Source organism: Cupressus sempervirens, chromosome 8 (genome assembly GCF_028749045.1).
Source record: "Cupressus sempervirens isolate cs-2001-9-10 chromosome 8, ASM2874904v1, whole genome shotgun sequence".
Classification (NCBI taxonomy): Eukaryota; Viridiplantae; Streptophyta; class Pinopsida; order Cupressales; family Cupressaceae; genus Cupressus; species Cupressus sempervirens.
In genome coordinates, this window is record NC_143125.1 from 773,014,402 (window position 1) to 773,020,517 (window position 6,116).

Sequence of the window (6,116 nt, forward strand, 5' to 3'; positions counted from 1 at the left end):
TCTTGGACCAAGCGTCTAGTGGGAAGATGCAAAGTGAAACTACAATTAGTACTAGCCTATATATATATATATATATATATATATATATATATATATATATATATATATATATATATATATATATATATATATATATATATATATATATATATATATATATATATATAATAAGTCGAGAGATATCCTTGTTGAGGCATCTATTTTCATAATCCCATAATTTTCTTCATCACATATTTATGTGAGTCTAAGAGGCAAGAGGAAATGATTCGAGACTCTTGATCTACCTCATTTTTACTTTCATTTCCCCTCTGTAATTTTCACGAAATTAATTATAAGTATATTTAGTCTATTTCTATTTTGTTTTTCTGATGTGTAAATGAATGTCAATGTTTTTTCAAAATTGAAAAAGTGTACATTGAAGATTGCCGCCACTGTAGAAAGCCTCTTGGTTTAATGAGAAAGAGAAGGTCCATGTGTCGTTAATGAGCTATGGAAAATAAAATAAACCTAATCTATTAAAAATAATCTTAGAAAAATTGAAGAGAGAAAGTACAAATGAGTAATTATTAGTGACTACTTATCAAGTCACTTATATTTCAATGACTAATTATTACTGAATAATTATCTAGTCACTTATTTAATCCTTTGTTTGATAGTATATTTAGTCATTTCGATTTGGTTGATCTTGTGATTTTACATGGTGACTGGATTAGTTAGTTATTTAGTCACATATACTTGTAAATTGCAAAGAAATGGTGAAATTTGATTAGTTTTAATCACATGACTAAAATTTTTAGTGGTGTGACTAAAAGTTTTAGTTACATAGTCACATATTTGCCAAAATGTACTAGTGCTATATGTAGGGGGTGTGTAGTTAAGGGCAGAAATGTCATGGATACAAAATTAAAAAAGCAGAGAACATCAAGTTGCACCCTATTGGGAGAACGAGATGATAACACCCTTGTTCATGAGGTTGGAAGTCCAACATTCTATATGAACATATCTGGATTGGATTTCTATTTTGGGAAATCTTGCAAGACATGGTAAGGTGAGTACAGTTAAAGAACATGCTTTTATAGACTAGGAACAACACGTATCTTATAATGTTGAAACAACAATCATTGCCTCAAGGTAGCAATGGGTTAGAATGCCACATGATCTAAAAATAAGAGAACCCAACTCTCCACAAAATCTAACTCTTGCTACAATAAGGATTCCTTCGTATATCGACTTGGGGAGAAATCAATGCAAACATTGGTTACCATTAAGGTATCAACCCCTAGTTCTCCTTAGCCACTACTAGCAGTAAATGAAAATGCAAAATATCATGACATAACTATTGAAGTTCAGTGTTGGAAGAGGCTCAAGACAAATTATGGTTACTTTGATTATGCGAAGTATAAGCTAGCTGAAAAGAAACCTAGTGACTGGAGAGTGCAAGCCCTAATCAAGAACTTCATGATTTTTGGAGACCAACAATAGTTCAGCTGGGGGGAATGATGAGCCTCTAAAAGGCCATTATTTTGAGAACATTGTATCTTGTTTTTAGACAATTATCTTGCAAGAAACATTTTATGACTCTATGGTTTAAGCAAAAGAACTCATGTTCTTATGAATATACTATCTATATGTTAAGACGTGAAAATTAAAGTATAGATTGTTTAGATATGTTGTGTTTGCTTAAATCTATGATTTCTATGGTTTAATGAAGGATTATCACATGTTGATAAATATTTCCTCATCCATGCTATGTTTGGGTAGGTTCTTCTTGTAGCTATAGGATTTGTAAGAGTGATAATTTGAACATTATACCTTTTCTAACATTGATGATGAAATGAATATATGAATGTGGAAGTTGTAGCATGTTTTGTAGGTATTTGCTATGCATATTCAAGTCAACATTTTAGCATTGAGTCAAATCTAACCAGATGGTTAATGAATCACCTAGTAAGCAGAATATTGTGTGAATTTTGTTATGGCAATGCCTAAAGATAGCTTCCTCAGCCTGCTATATTCTTGGAGGAGTTAAAACACACTTAATAGTGTTTCTATTGTAAACTTTATGATCTGTAATTGATCCTTATTGTTGGAGTGATCAAGGGGGAGGAAGTTGTAACTTTCCTTTAAATAATTTCAGTTGTAACCTTGAAAAGAGATTTTTTATTTTTCTTGGTTTTGACTGGAAGGAAGATAGAATAGATTGTTCTATTCAGTAGTGTAAAATCTTGTTTTCAAATGTAATATCTTAATATGAATGAATAGAATACAGAGTTCAAGTTTCCACATTTAGACTTGATCATTTTTCTATTCACTCATCCAAGGGGGCCCACTTGGTGAGTTAACTACTTTATTAGAATATATTTTATTTCTTTGTTTGTTTCTTTGCAAAGTAAAATTCTAATGTTCCTGCAACCATTGATAACAGAATCATTAAATTGTTTCTGCAACATAGGTGCATAAATAGATTTATTGTCTGCAACATTACTATAAGCTTTAAAGAAAATATCATTTCAGTTCCTAGCTTAGTTTCCTTTAGCATTCCTTTCCTATTTTAGTTGTAATGACTTAAAGATGAATCAAAGCATATACTTTGCAACCACTCTCTCAAGCTTTCACTCCTGGGTTGACAAATAAAATGAAGTCAATATGTTATTCTTAGGAAAATATATGATTCTATCTAATCATTGAGTTAATGTAGAAGGATTTCCTATCCTTTTTTACTAAGGTATTTAGTTGATCGACCATTAACAATGGGATTGAGAATGTCCAATTAACATTGTCATTTCTATTTTTTATATTTTGTGGATATATTTTGGATTTTTTGGCATTTTTAGGAATATTTGGATGTTTTTGAAATTTTTTAGGAATACTTGCATGTTTTTGAAATTTTTGGAAATATTTGGATGGTTGTCAATATCCATAAAAGTGGGAATGATGGGATATTTATAGGAAGATTGACCTTCAATTTTGTGTAGGAACTGAATGTTGGTGTGGGCTCTCGATAAAAGATGAGTACAAACTTGTGTAATATTTGGAGAGCCATGGTGTGCAAGGTGGAAAAAGTAGGAAGTGCTAAACTATGAATTGCAAGGCACAATTATGTATTTATTGATAGCCTTTGCAGACAAGTTGAAAGCCAAAGTTTGGATTTTTCACTAGGTGTGTGCTAAGATGGATACTCACAGTGCCTGTGAAAAGGTGTTTGGGCCTATGGAAGACTTTGATGGCTGAAAAAGGTGCTAGAGGGGCCTTGAAAAAGGTGTTCAGGGCCTATGAAAAGGAATTTAGGGCCTAAAAAGGCACTAGAGGGCCTAAGAAGTCACTTTGGGGGCCTAAAAAGGTGCTTTAGGGCCTAAAAAGGGTGCTTGAGGGCCCAAGAATGGTGCAAGGGCCTAAAAAGGAAAAATGAGGCCTTGAAAAAGTGGTTTTGGGGCCTTAAAAAGGGGTTGAGGCCTAAAAAGGTGCTGGGGGTTGAAAGAGCCATTTGACGGCCTTGCAGTCTCTCAAACATATGCTTACTTATTTTGAGCCCTTGTTTGATGACAATGAAAGAGTCCAATGGAGATCTGGGTCATCCAGGATAGCATTGATATATTTGTTGAAAGGTTGCTACATGAATCATGGTCTCTACAACATAAATAAGATAGTAAATCCATCAAGAGTTGTTCCTTATAGAAGCAAGGGAAAGGGACGCTGCTGGAACCCTTTCAGCTATCCGCATTGTGCCAGATTTTCCAAAGCCCAGCAAGATGTTTCAAGAAATAACTACGATACTTCTTAATTAATGATTGTTCTTGTTTGTTATTTTTGCTGAAGGTAATAGGGCAATAAAATATGTTATAAAATATTTAGATATTTTTCAATGTAGTGGGCCTCAACATTGATTTCATATAAAATTAGTTGAGGTACACAAACCTATCTCAAAGGAGCAACAATTATAGATAGACACCAACTTGACATGAAATCAATGCATCATCCATTTAAAAAATACAAAAATAATTTATGAAAAATTAAATAGCCTATTTGAGATGAGTTTATTATTGTTTGGCTTGATTATTGGGCTATTTTTGAAATTTTTTTACTATTTTAAAGAAATTTTGGATTTTTTTTATGATTTTTGACAATTTTTGAATTTTTTGACACTTCTTTGAACTGATGGGAGTGGAATGAGGATGTGAGAGAGATTTTTTGGAATATGGAGATAACCGGTGCCTTTTGGAATACATAAAGAGTCAAGGAGATCAAAAATGGGCTGAGAAGGCTAAAAGTGCACTCAAAGAGTGATATTTGAGATAATGAAGGTAAAAAATGATTTTTGGGACTTCAAATGGATTTTATGAAGGCTACAATGGATGTTGGGAAGTATTGGCCATGGTAGATATTTGAGAATTGCACTCATTTTCTTGCAATTCATGTCTGTGATATCTTAGAACATAATCAGACTCTAGGTTTTCTTTGAGGTGCCTACCTTCCCTTTGTTGCTATTTTACTGGTTGTCTTCATTGTTGGGAACTATTTCTAATGTCAAGAAACCACTAAACTATAACCCACAAGTGTTTGTCAATTGGCTATGTGCAAAATTAACTCAACTATGCTAGGTAGCAAGGCAAGATGGAGTGAAAAGGCCACAAACAAGCAAAATTTGTCTCAGAGAGGGTTGTTTGAGCCATGTCTTGTTGTACTTCCACATTGAAGGACTTGTGTTGTTTAGGGAAGTCCACAGGTGTTATCTCTCGCTCTTTCTAAATGAAAGTGATATTTCTCTTTCCTTTTGTACTAGTTTTTTTATAAACAATTTTTTTTTTTTTTTTTGGTGTTTTTTATTTTTTTGGTATTTTCAACGATGAGATGCTTCCTCAAAGATTTAGAGATAAAACCTTTTGAGATGGATGCTATCGATCGGCTCTCTATTTCCTCTCCATCACAATTTGAGAGTCTATAAGTATTAGTCCTAAAGGATTCTATGATAATGTAAGGACTAATCCAATTGGCATCCCATTTTCCTTTCTTTTCCTTAGCTTCCTGATTCTTATGGTTTTCTTAGAGGACTAAGTCTCCAATTTGAAAGACATGGGGTTTGACCTTTATTGTAATGTCTAGACATCCTATTCTGATATTCCTTGAGATGCTCATTTTTTGTACATTGATGTTCTTCTAAGAGTTCTAGCTGCTCTAAATGGACCACTCTATAGTCTTCATCAGATAAGATATCATGGAGGGTGACTCTAAAAGATGGTAACTCAACTTCTAAAGGAATAATGGCTTCACAATCATAGACCAAGGAGAAGGGTGTGGTGCCTATAGGAATTTTAAAACTCATCCTGTAGGCCCATAGGGTAGGGTTTAGTTGTAAATGCCAATCTCTACCATTATCATTGACAATTCTCTTGAAAATGTTGATAAATTTCTTGTTGGTGGCCTTTGCTTGGCCATTGTCTTGGGGATAATAGATTGATGATGAGTGGTATATAATGTGAAATTTCTCACATAACTTGTTAACTATTTGATTTTTAAAATATAAGATATTTTCTATTAAGATGGAATGAGGTATGCCAAAGTGAAAAATGATATGGTTTAATATGAATGAAGATATTTGTTTTCTTGTAAAGTCTGCAAGTGGTGCTGCTTCAACCCACTTGGTGAAATAATCAGTTGTGGTGATGATCTATTTATGTTTGCCAGAGGAAGGTGGGTAGATGGCTCCAATCAAATCAAATCCCCACTGATGAAAAGGCCATGGTGTGGCCAAAGGGTCGAGTTGTTGTGCTAGTGCATGAATAAGGTTGCTATGGATTTGACACTTTTTACAAGTTTTTACATAGGCAATAGAATCCTTTTCCATAGTTGGCTAGAAATAGCCCATTCTAAGAATTTTCTTTGCTAATGTAAACCCACTAGAATATGACCCACATATAGCTACATGGACTTCTTGTAGAGTGACCCTAGACTTGTGCTTTTTGAGATATCTAAATAAAGTACTATCAAGAACTTTCCTATATAATGTGTTGGCCACCAGAGTGTAACATGAGGTTTGTTGGATGAAGTTATAATTTTGATTTCATGAGAGGTTAGTGGGGATGATGTTATCACAGAGATAGGTGGTGATGGAGTCATAC